This window comes from Neomonachus schauinslandi, chromosome 2 (genome assembly GCF_002201575.2).
Source record: "Neomonachus schauinslandi chromosome 2, ASM220157v2, whole genome shotgun sequence".
Lineage (NCBI taxonomy): Eukaryota > Metazoa > Chordata > Mammalia > Carnivora > Phocidae > Neomonachus > Neomonachus schauinslandi.
In genome coordinates, this window is record NC_058404.1 from 128202850 (window position 1) to 128216642 (window position 13793).

Consider the following 13793-nt stretch of genomic DNA (forward strand, 5'->3'; position numbering starts at 1 on the left):
TTATCTCCCTGTTCCTGTAGGATCCTGAAAGCACTCCCTCAAATATCTCAAATATGACTATTATTTTTCTGACTTCAGTTTGGCAAAATAATTCATACTTACCATATCTGCTCCCCCCAGATCCTATTCTCAAGACATCTGACCCCAGGTTGTTAACCTCATTCAGAAATTAGATTGTTCCCTGTATTTGGTGGTTGGTGACCCTTATCCAGGACTTATTCTAGTTTTGATAGCCCAGTAATATTTATTTGGCAAGGAGAGGCTTACCACCTCCCCTCAACATAAATATTGACCAAGTCTTGACAAAATAAACTGAAAAAACATGCATACATCACTTGAAAAGAGGAAATTTAACTCAATAAACTAGCTGACATCTTATATAAAACTGAAATTATTTGATTGGTATAAGATTGTGTTTGTCACTGACTACATCAGTTAGGCAACAAATATACGTAGATGTGTCTAGTATGTTTTGTCAAAACATTCCACATAAGAACACAATCCATGGTGCAGCACATTTGCTAATTAGTATTTCACGACTGAAAACTTAAAAAAATAAGATTTTCAAAAGTAATGATATAACATACAGAATTTAGGAAGTCATATTAATAATAAATTAAATATTTAAATTTGTAAAATAATATATTAATTAAGTCATGAGTATTGGATGTAAACAGTGAATTAGCAAATATTCTCTTCCATTATGATTCTTACATTATGCATCTTCAGAGCCTCTTAGCCAGAGAAAGGTCCAGGATAAGATAGAATTGGGCAACAATATCTTCCCTGGGAGAGGCTCTACGTTGACAATCCTAAACAAAGACAAAACATAAACCTCTTTTTCTGACCTGAATTTCTCTCTTGTCTTAAAGGAATGTTTATCTGTGTGAAACTATTGTGCTATCTAGAACAGTTAACATAACTAAATGGAGCAATATTACATTCTTATTTCCCTTTCACCTATTCAACAGTATCTGTCTAGGTCTGGAAGAGAGTGTAAGAATATGAGAATAATTTAATTATTGCTTATAATTCATGTCTATTCTCTATCACCACTACGTTAAATGAGCACTCACCCTAGAGCAATCAATCACAAGATACCTTTATCAGTTCTTTCCATAACTGGCCAGAACAAAGGGTAATGTTCCTCTATATCAAAAAAGTTTAAAAAATATAACATAAAAAATAGAAAAAAACAGAAAGTGTAAAGATACATAAAGTATAAAATGAAAGAGTGTAAACAATTTTCCCAAGACTTTTGAGTTCATTAATCCACAAATTTTGTGTACTTATTTAGTAACAGCTGCATTAATTCTGTTCTCCATGCTTGTGTTGTTTACACATTCAGCCCATCCTGCTGACTTCAGAACTTTAACTGTGCATGGAAAAAATAAATCTGTTGTGCTTAGACCAGTCAACCTTACCAACCTTGTCAGCATATGAAACATAGGGACTTCAGAGAATTAGATACCAAATAGGAATAATAAGATGAGAAGTCTTAAAAGTTGGTAAAGATTTGGAATAAAGAGTTGGCAATTTCCTAAGGGCTAGGGGGTAAGAGGGGGAGCACAGTTAGCTGAGGGGCTGTAAGCACAGATAGGGATTGAAACATGAGTTTGAGAAAAGCTCAGAAGATGGAACAGGGGACTGTAGGGGATTGAGGGTGATATATCTATATTTTAATCCCTGTAACACATGGATATTGCCTTATTTAGAAAAAAGTTTTACAGGTGTAATTAAGTAAAGGATCTTGGGAGAGCTGAAGAGATTACCCTTAATTATCCAAGAGGACCTTAAATCCTATAATAAATGTCCTTATAAGTGAAAATCAGAGAGAGATTTGAGATAGACAGAAGAAGAGGAGGCAATATGACCAAACAGAGATCAGAGAGAGGCAGCCACAGTTAAGGAATACCAGGGCAGTCAAGAGAAGCTAGAAGAGGCAAAGAATGGATTTCCTCCAAGAGTCTCCATAAAGAACACAACATTCCTAGAGTTGGGATTTGTACTCCCAGCCTCCAACACTGTGAAAGAATACACTTATGTTGATATAAGCCACCCCATTTGAGGTTATTTGTTAAGGCAGCCACAGGAAACTAACATAGGCACCATGTCAAGAAAATGTACTTCTCAATACTCCTGGTGTTCTATTAATGAGTCTTACCAATAGTTAGACAATGTTTCCATTTAGAGAAGAAAATGTGGAAAATTTTTTTTGTTATTGAAACCAATATTGACACATGAAAACTATGAACTAATGTCATACAAACTTATGTACAATAGAATTTGATATCTGTTATTACCATAAACAAGGACATTCACTTTAAGCAAGACAAGTAAATTACATAAGAAGTTAAAATAAACAGCAAAGGAAACAATTAACAAAATGAAAATGAACTTACACAATGGAAAAAATTTATGAACCATATATCTGATAAGGGATTAATATCAAAAATATATAAAGAACTTACAGAGCCAATACCCAAAATACAAATAACTCAATTACAAAGGGGGCAAAAAACCTAAATAGGCACCTCTCAAATAGAAGAACTTTAAATGGCTAACAGGTATATGAAAAAGTGTTCAATGTCACTAATTATTATGAAAATTAAAACCACAGTGAGGTATTATCTCACATCTGTCAGGATGACTATTATCAAAAAAAAAAAAAGGGCGCCTGGGTGGCTCAGTTGGTTAAGCGACTGCCTTCGGCTCAGGTCATGATCCTGGAGTCCCAGGATCGAGTCCCGCATCAGGCTCCCTGCTCAGCGAGGAGCCTGCTTCTCCCTCTGACCCTCCCCCCTCTCATGTACTTTCTCTCATTCTCGCTCTCTCAAATGAATAAATAAATCTTTAAAAAAAAAAAAAACCAACAACAAACAAAAGAGAGCAAGTGTTAGCAAAGATGTAGACAAAAGAGAACCTTGCTGGTGAAATGTAAGTTAATATGGTCATTATAAAAAAACAATATGGAGGTTCTTCAAGAAATTAAAAATGTAACTACCATATGATCCAGCAATCCCACTTGTGAATATATATCCAAAGGATCTGAAATGAGGACTGCAAAGAGGTATCTGCACTCCCATGCTCATTTCAGCTCTATTTACAATAGTCTAAACGTCCTTTGACAGATGAATGGATAAAGATACACAACAAAATATTATTCAATCATAAAGAAGAACACAATCCTGCCATATGTGATAACATGGATGCAGCTAGAGGACATTGTGCTAACTAAATAAGCAACACAGAAAGAGAAATACTGCATGACTTCATTTATATGTGGAATCTAAAATAGTTAAATTCCTAGAAACAGAGCAGGATGGTGGTTGACAAGGGCTGAGGAGGGGAAAATGGGAAATCCTGGCCAAACAGTACAAAGTTTCAGTTACACAGGATCCATAAGGTCTAGAGATCTAATATACACCATAGTGAAGATAATTAACAGTATTGTATTGTATCCTTAAAATTTGTGAAGAGGATAGATCTTAACTTAAATCTTCTCAACATACACATGCAAAATGATAACTACATGGAAGTGACAAATATGTTGATTAGCTTGATTGTGGTGGTTATTTCACAATGTGTACAGTATATATATCAAAATATCAAGTTGTACACCTTAAATATACACAACTTTTATTTGTCAAAGATATTTCAACAAAGATGTTAAGAAAAAGAAGCCATTCATTTCATTCCTATTCCATCTTCCTCATGGATTCTGATTATCTGTTTTTTTTTTCACATTAACAAATTAGTAATATTAAACCTACATTTTAGTGGAACTTAGAGAATACATGTATTTTTGACAAGAATTATTATTTGTTTTTGGAAAACTAGTAAAATTAAACAGAAGGAAAAATATGACTCAAAATAATTATAATAATAATAAGACTCCATATCTAATGGAAAATTTTAAGCTAGGATTAATTACAAAGTTGAAAAGAATCAGATTTCTATTGATTACTCTTAAAAGTGAATTAATAAGATACTTTAACATTTATATTTATCTGAGAAGTGTATTAATTTACCCTCACAAAATATGCCTTCCCCTCTCTACTATCTTCAAAATCCAGATCAAGCTTCATCTCTTCTCTAACATATTTCCAGCCTACTGCAGCCCACAGCAATCTCTCTCCTCTGAACTGATTAATTTGTACTACTTATTTTTTACTTAATAATTTTGTTCCTGTTGGTCAGTTCACCTATGTTATCATTCAACAATTAAAATTAGAAAAAGGTCTAAAGACAATAGCTATTACAGAAAAAAATACATACTGCTAGGTGAGGTTTACAGTAGATAATAAAGCCAAAGGTCTGACTTATTCACAAGTTTGACTATTTTAAAGAAAACAACAACATGGTGGGGTTACCGTCATAACAAAATCTGTCCATGATCTCAGCTTTATAAATACCACTATGTAGAAGATAGCAGTGGCTCATAAAACAGAAAAGAAATGGCCTGAAAAGTATTCCTTATAAAAGCAACACATTTTATTAGCCATATCATCTTTTTGTTTTCAAAAACCTGTTCTGCTTTCCTGTGTTAACTTATTAATGTTAACAAATTAATGAATATATCTGTGCTCCAGTTTTCCCATATGTAAAACAAGGAACATCACAGTATCCATTTTATAGTGTTTATATGTTCATTAAATAGCATAATGCCTGAGTTATTGTAACTGTTCAGGATATATTTTTGATTGAATAATATTGTAAAACACTGCAAATAAAAAACGTTTTTAAAAACTTTCTTTACATAACTCAGGCATTTCTTCATCCACATTACCACAATTGGTACTAGAAAGGTCAAATTCAATTAAAAATTACACCTGGACTATAGTAGACTAAATTCACTTTAGCTCAGAAAAGGGCCTATGTAACTTCCTTACTTCTTATCAATCATAAAATTCTTTCTCTAACTTGCAAAGAAGTCCATTAATCCAGTACCACAATCACACAACAGGTGTAATATTTTCCTTCATTACATTTCCTCTGAAATCAGCACATTTCTTAAATAAACACTGATTAATAACCACAGATCTGGATTCTGTTGTCTTTTCAACTGGTTCACATGAGATATCTATCTTCCTTTACTACAGTTTGACAATGTGATGATTCTCATAAAAGCAGTTGCACTCTTAAGCAAGTCAGCTCAACAAAAGAAGTTGGTAAATCTTGGTTTGTCTTTGAGATATCCCAAGTGGGCCTTGAAAATTAGGATGTTGTCCTTAACAAAGCACTCCTGTGAGTGCTCCCATCCAGAATTATCACTATTACTCTATCAATTAGGGAAAAGTGGACAGAAAATTGAGTTCAAATTTGGAACAATGAATTGGTGGTTGGGGAAAAGAAGGAGAAAAACGTCTACAAGGATGGGATGAAGACTATGAGTGACAAAAATGGTTAAGAAAGATATATTAAAAATGTGTCCAAGGCAAGCCATCTACTTAGGAATGTCGTAGAAGTATGATCATAGCATGCTCATCAAAATTATTTCCATACTTTCCCTTTGGCAACTCATATCCTGAAAGAACTTGTTCCAAGTGGCCATCAAGGAAACATGCAAAATCTGAAAATCTGAAGGAATTTCCACACTGACTACTTCCACATAGACTAAAAAACTTTCATGGTGCTACACTCCAAATTTACATTTTAGAATTAAACTATACGTTTAGTTTGGGCAGGAAAGAAAGGGAAAACACCACAGGAAAGGGAACTGAAAAATGAAAAGCTCAATAGTAAAGAAAACCAAAGATATTGTAATAGAAATAATATAGAGAACAGTATCATAACTATAATATTGGATGAGATGTAATTAATTTTTTAATGTTATTTTGATGAATTTTACAGGTAGTTTCTTCATTTACTTAAGCAGTCATTAAGTCAACAGCTATTTCCTAAGTATGTACTATTTTGCAGGACTGGTATTTTTCTTTAAATGATGTAACTCATGCCAAGAACAAATTTATGGCATGTATGTATGTATGTGTATTTGTGTACATATATATATATATTTGTGATTTGCAATATATATTGCGATATATATCTACATAAATTTTTAAATGGTTTCAAATTTTATTTTAAAATAATAAATTGTTTCCAGAAATGAAATTTAAGGCATTTATCTTTTTTAAAATTATAAATTATAATAAAACCAAAATATAGCCCAGGGTATTTATGACATATAAGAAAATCCAAACTACATTTGTGTGTTTATATTCATCTGCCCTAGAGGTTTAAAGGGATAAATGGTGAGTAGAATGCATGAATTCACATATTAAAGGTATTCAAGTATAAACTGACACAATCGAGCATGCTGTCTCTGGCTCAGTAAGCACAGAAACAGTATTTAGAAACCTAGAGTGAACCATGACAGTAATATCCCAAAAACTGGGTCACTGGGAACTGTGTCTTTAAACTGCAAAGATGTGTCTCTCCATTTATTCTAAACTAAGTAACTTGATATTAGATTCAGATTGCTACCCCTCAGTGATACTAGGATGGGTTAACCACTGAGACCTTAATTATCTTGCATATGAGAAAATAAGTGTTGTATTAGCAAAGTATAGCATTTATAGTTTTTTTTTAAATTCTAGCATTTTTCCAGTCCAGAGTTGCTGCTTCATGACAAAACTATTCTTCCAAGTTTAAAAGATTTAAGTACATCTTTACACATCTAACAATACTAAACAAAAACATAATCTCTCCCTGTTTCTGTCTGTCTCTCTCTCTCTCTCAAATCGAATAGTTTAACCATCTCTTTATTTGTAGATTCCATCCCCCCTTACCCATTTGAGACGGTTTAAAATGATCACATTTCATTTAGTATATTTTGGATGACCTCAACCCTCACAAATTATACATTACATCAACTTGATTAGCCTTATAAACTGGATACTAAAAAACAATTTTCATTAATAAAGGAACTTTGTTGATGTGTTTTTAAAATTCCATCATTTTACAATAGCAAATTTTAAATATCTATATTTGGCTATATGCTGTGGCAATAGTTAGGTAAAATGATCATATGATATTTTATATATATATATAAACCTTTTTATATAACACACACACATATATAAAATCTTTTTAAGAATACAGTTTTAATCTGAGTGGAATTAAATGAAATAGATACTAAAAAGAAAATTACAAAGATCAATAAAACTAACAAAAAAATTGTCAAAGCTTTAGCTAGACTCACGAAGAAAAACAAAGAGAAGGAGCCCAGATAAAATCAGAAATGAATGAGAAGTTACAACTGACACTACAGAAATATAAAGGATCATAAAACTACTATGAAAAATTATATGTCAAGAAATTGGACAACCTAGAACAAATCAATAAATTCCTAAAAGTTTATAATCTTCCAAGACTGAATCATGAAGAAATAGAAAATTTGACAGACCAATTACTAGTAAGGAGATTGAATCAGTAATAAAAAACTTCCCAAAAAACAAAAGTCCAGGAGGATATCGCTTCACAGGTGAATTCTACCAAGCAAAGAAGATATAATACCCATCTTTCTCAAAATCTTCCAAAAAAACTAAAGAGGAGGAAAAGCTTCCAAATACATTTCTGAGGCCAGCATTACCCCAATGCCAAAGCCAGACAAGGACAATATACAAAAAAAAGAAAATGACAGGTCAATATCCCTGATTAACATAGATTAAAAGCTCATCAACAAAATAAAAGCAAAGTAAATCAAAAAACACATTAAAACAATCACATGTTATGATTAAGTGGGATTTATTCCAGGGATGCAAGGATGGTTCAACATCTACAAATCAATCAACATGACATACCACATTGACAAAGTGAAGGAAAATAATCATATAATCTTCTCAATAGATGCAAAAAAGCTTTTGAAAAAATTCAACATCCATTTATGAAAAAAACTCTCAACAAAGTGGGTATGCAGGTAATGTACCTAACAGAATAAAGGCCATATATGGCAATCTGCAGCTAATATCTTATTCAACAGTGTAAGCTGAAAGCTTTTCTAAGATCAAGAACAAGACAAGGATGTATACTTTCCCCACTTTTGTTCAATACAGTGTTAGAAGTCCCAGCCAAAGCAACTAGGCAAGAAAAAAGAGAAATAAAAGGCAGACACATTAGAAAGAAAGAAATAAAACTGTCACTATCTGCAGATGGATTATAATATATATAGAAAACCCAAAGGACTCCACCATTATAGTTAATAGATGAATTCAGTTAAATTCCAGAAAATAAAATTATTATACAAAAATCTGTTGCATTTGATTCTCTACACTTATTATGAAGTGGCGTAAACATAAATCAAGAAAAAATCATATGTACAATCACATCAAAAAGAATAAAATACCTAGGAATAAATTTAACCAGAGGTAAAAGAATTGTACAATGAAAACTTTGACACTGATGAAAGAAATTGAAGACACAAATAAATGGAAAGATATTCCATGATCATGGATTGGAATAATTAGTATTGTAAAAATTTCTATACTACCTATAGCAATCTACAGATTCAATGAAATCCCTATCAAAAATTCCAATGACATTTTTTTCACAGAACTAAACAATAATTCTAAAATTTTTATAGAACCACAAAAGACCCAAAATAACCCAAAACAATCTTTCAACAGAAGAACAAAGCTGAGGTATCATGATGATCCTTGATTTCAAACTATATAAAAATATATTCAAAGCAGTATGATACTGGCATAAGAACAGCAATAGACACACAAATAAATAGAATAAAGAGCACAGAAATAAACCCACCCATATATGGCCAATTAAGTTACGACAAAATAGGCAAGAATACATAATGGGAAAAGGACAATCTCTTCAATAAATGGTACTGACAACTATGTGCAAAAGAATGACACTAGGACATTATCTTACATCATATATAAAAATTAACTAAAGTGGGTTAAAGACTTGGATGTAAGACCTGAAATTCTAAAACTCCTAGAAGAAAATATAGGTGGTAAGCTATTGACATCAGTCCTCAAAGGCAAGGGAAACAAAAGCAAAATTAAACAAATGGTACCACATTAAACTAAAAAGCTTCTGCCCGGTGAAGGAAATCATCAACAAAATGAAATGGCACAACCTACTGAATGGAAGAAGATATTTGAAAAACATATCTGATAAGGGGTTAATATCCAACATACATAAAGAACTTACACAACTCAATAACAAAAAAATCTGATTACAAATGGGCAGAGGGTCTAAATAGACATTTTTTCAAAGACATACACATGGCCAACAGGCACATGAAAACATGGGCAGCATCACTAATTATCAGGGAAATGCAAATCAAATCCACAATGAAATATCATCTCACACCTGTCAGAACAGCTATTATTACAAAGACGAGAAATAAAAAGTGTTGGTGAAGATGTGGAAAAAAAGGAAGCTTCATGAACAATTGGTGGGAATGTAAACTGGTGCAGGCAATATGGAAACAGTATGGAGGCTCTGCAAAAAATTAAAAATAGAACTACCATATGATCCAGACCATATGATTCCACTACCAGATACCTATCCAAGGAAAACAAAAACACTAATTTGAAAAGATATATGCACCCTTATGTTCACTGGAGCATTATTTACAATAGGCAAGATATGGAAACATCAGCATCCATTGTTGGATGGATGAAGAAAATGTGGTGTATATGTACATACACACACACACACACACACACACACACACACACACTAGAATACCACTCAGCTCTAAAAAAGAATGATATTTTGCCATTTGTGATAACATAGATGAATCCTGAGGGTATTATGCTAAGTGAAATAAGTCAGAAAGAGAAAGACAAATACCTCCTGATTTCACTTATGTGTGGAGTTTAAAAAACAAAAAACAAAATCCAGACTAATAGACACAGAGAACAGATTGATGGTTGTCAGGGGTAGGGGTAGAAAATGGGTGAAGGGAATTAAAAGTAGAAACTTTCAGTTATAGAATAAATAAGTCATGCAGATGTACAGCATGGGGAATATGGTCAATAACAGTGTATTAACTTTGCAAGGTGACAGATGGTAGCTGGACCTATTACGGTGACTATCTCCTAATGTGTACAAATGTCAAATCACTATATTGTATACCTGAAACTAATATAATATTGTATGCCAATTATACCTCAATAAAAAAATAGACTATAAAAAAAAGTACAACTTTAAATACCATAATATTTAGAAAAATCTATCTAATATTTTCCTTCTACATAATGGTTAGAATATTAATAGGTTCTGATATATATGTAATATTTATTAGCCATTAATACAATATTTTATTATTTTAATCATTTTTAACCAGTGAACAATATTGGACAACTAAAGTAATGAAGTATTAAGGATATGTAAGCATATAAGAGTTTTATTTCAACATACTATAAAATTTTACTAGTTGTATTGTCTTGGACAATTTATATAACCCCTCTGTGCCACAGTTTCATCCTCTAGGAATAATGTAAGAATCTACTACATTGAGTTGTGATAATTAAATAATAAAATATTTGTAAAATTTTTTGAATAATAGCTTATCTTTAATATAAAGCTTATCTTTAAGTTTTTAAAACTTAAAATTAAAAAAAAATATCAGCACATCAAATCACTGTGCAGTGCTGAAATGCCCTAATAATAATAGCTAGGCTATCACTCACTCATATGTATTCAACAATACAAAGAAAAAGTTCCTTAAACTTAATCTTATATTTCCAATATCATTATAAGATTTCTGGAACAAATACGTTCTTTTTAAAATGTCTTTTATATGTCCTACAGTGGGCAATATAATGCTGGTAAAGCAAATGTTTAATGAATTCCTATTGAAACGTACATTTTTATATATTTGAAAATTAACAGTGGGTCTTACTCTATTCTTATTTTTCTAAAAATGATATACCTCTAATCAATCACTAAATGATATGCCTTAGTATATTTTATTAAAGAAAATACTTTAATAACATTATACAAAAGTATTAAATGCAATTAATAAAACATAAAGCCATATCTTTATTGAGAAAATTCAAAGATGGAATTGTTAAATTATCACTGAGTTTCTAGTGATAAAATATATTTTATGAATATATAAAATATATTCATTATTTTTTCACCTTTATTGAGGTATAGTTAACACACAACAATTTTACATATTTAATATATACATTATGAAGGAATTGAACATATGCGTATACTCATAATACCATCACTACAATGAAGACAGTAAATATACCTATCACCACCAAAATATTTCTGGGTCCACTTTTTTGTTCTTATGCATAAGAACACTTAACATGAGATATACCCTCCTAACAAGACTTTAAATGTACAGTAACATACTGTTCATTTATTTTTGATGAGTACACATAATATTAACAGCCAGAACTTGAAATTGCTATTTGTGAAACAGCTTTGAAAAGTAAGGTAAGATTTTCCAAAGATTAAAAAGTACCAATATTAAAAATATATATGTGTGTGGCACTTTCACTTCCAGCCAAGATAAGTCACAGGGACCATATTTAACAATACACTAAAACAACTAGAAACTATACAAAATATATGAAAAAACAGTCTTAAATTTTTTGACATCAGGATATAAAGGACAGTGATACCTGGGGGACAAGAAACAAACAAGGTGAGCCCAACAACTGTCATAGCTTACAACCTAAAGAACAATTCTAGACCATGGTAAAGGACAGAAGACTGGACAGTCCAGCATACCCCCAAGTGACTCCTCCTTATGTACTCAGCAGAGTACTCATTAGTGTATGTGTGTGAGTACAGTATCTATAAAGCTGGAGACAGAAACACATGAAAGTTGTAGACATATCATTTACTAAGGTTTACTTAAGGCTGAGGCTATTGGCTATCTTAATACCAAAATGGAAAACCTCATAATAGGGCATTAACTACTTAGAAGAGTTTGCAAAAGAAGAGTAAACTTGAAAAAAGTGGCATTAGAAACTACTAAAAATGAAATACATAGAGAAAAAAAATAACTGAAAAAAATAGAGCATTAGCAACTCATGGGAAAACCAAGAAATCTATACTTATATAGTTGGAATCCACAAAGAAGGAAGGAGCAGTGCTGCCTGTTCCTGGCGTTTGAGGTGTTGGTGGGCAGGCATCAAGGATCAGGTAATTCAGTTCATTGAGCCAAGGTGGCAGGTTGTGAAGGACTGAATTCAGCTGGTTAGTAGATGTACTAAACCTGATATAAAAGAATTTCAGTAGACTGCCATGGCAACAGCAATAGGAGGTGCTATAATGGGATTCATTGGCTTTTTTGGTGAAGTTGATCTATATCCCTATTAATAACATCATTGTTGGTGGCTGAATATTTTTTAGAAGTTTTTCATCTTGGGAATTAGTGAACAAGTGAGTATTGGAGAAGTTCATGGAGTAAAAATTTGCCTATGTATTTTGTGTTTTTCTTTCTTTGTTTTCTTTCAAGATGTTTCATATTTCTAAATTAAAATAATTTCAAAATAAAAAAAGAAGACAGGAGCAGAAAAATATAATGGTTCATTTTTTCCCAAATTTGATAAAAACTATAAACCCATGGATTCAAAAAACGTAACAAACCTCAAGTTCAAGAGATATGCAAAGAGGGCGCCTGGGTGGCTCAGACGGTTAAGTGTCTGCCTTCGGCTCAGGTCATGATCCCAGGGTCCTGGGATCGAGTCCCGCATCGGGCTCCCTGCTCCTTGGGAGCCTGCTTCTCCCTCTGCTTCTCTCTCTCTCTCTCTGTCTCTCATGAATAAATAAATAAAATCTTTAAAAAAAAAAAAGAGATATGCAAAGAATCAGACCAAGGCACATCATAATCAAATTGCTAAAAACCAAGGAAAAGGAGAACATCTTAAAAACAAAGGGAAGAAAGATAAACATTGTATACAGAGGAACAAAGATAAAGAACAAGCTGATTTATCATCAGAAACAATGCAAGCCAGAAGACAACGGATCAACATTTTTAAAGTACTGAAAAAGAAACTGTCAACTAATGATTTTTTTACCCAGTAAAAATAATTCAAAAATAAAACTAAAATCAAGACATTATATACAAAAGATTTAAAAATTAATCACCAGGCAGACCTCCAGATACAAAGAGAATGATCCAAATAGAAGTATGGACTGGCACAAGTGAATGAAGAGCTTTAGGAATGAAAAATATGTGGATAAATATAACATATATTTCATATTAAAGGTCTTTATAACACAATTGACTAAAGAGAAAAATAATGATGTAGTGTGGGGTTTTAACATAACCAGAAGTAAAATATATGGCAACAATAACACACAGGCCATGAAAGAAGAAATGGGGGAACAATGATATCAGATTTCTATACTATTTTAAAGAGCTGTAATATCACTTGAAGGTTAACTCTGATAAGTTAAATATGAATACTATTAAATCCTAAAGCAACCTCTAAAATAATACAATAAAGTCAATAAATAAGTCAACCAAAAGGCAACAAAGAATCAAAACAAATGCTCAATTAATCCAAAAGGAAGTAAAACAAGAAAACAAAGACAAACAGAAAAGAAATAGCAGGATGGTAGATTTAAATTCAATCATATCAAAACCACTTTAAATACAAATGATCTTAACCAAATTAAAAGACAGAAACATTTAGATCGGATTAAGGTTTTTATTTTTTATTTTTTTTAAAGATTTTATTTATTTATTTGTCAGAGAGAGAGTGCACAAGCAGGGGGAGCTGCAGGCAGTGGGAGAAACAGGCTTCCTGCTGAGCAAGGAGCCTGATGCCAGGCTGGACCCAGGACCATGA

The 13793-nt window shown here is 32.0% G+C and overlaps 1 protein-coding gene and 1 pseudogene across 2 annotated transcripts in view; one reads left to right on the plus strand and one right to left on the minus strand.

Annotated features, from left to right (window-relative positions):
- The window catches only part of GRID2 (glutamate ionotropic receptor delta type subunit 2), a 1393842-nt gene that overhangs the window by 1220864 nt on the left and 159185 nt on the right, over positions 1-13793 (minus strand). The window lies entirely within an intron of this gene.
- On the plus strand, positions 9989-12337 carry LOC110591347 (annotated as a pseudogene).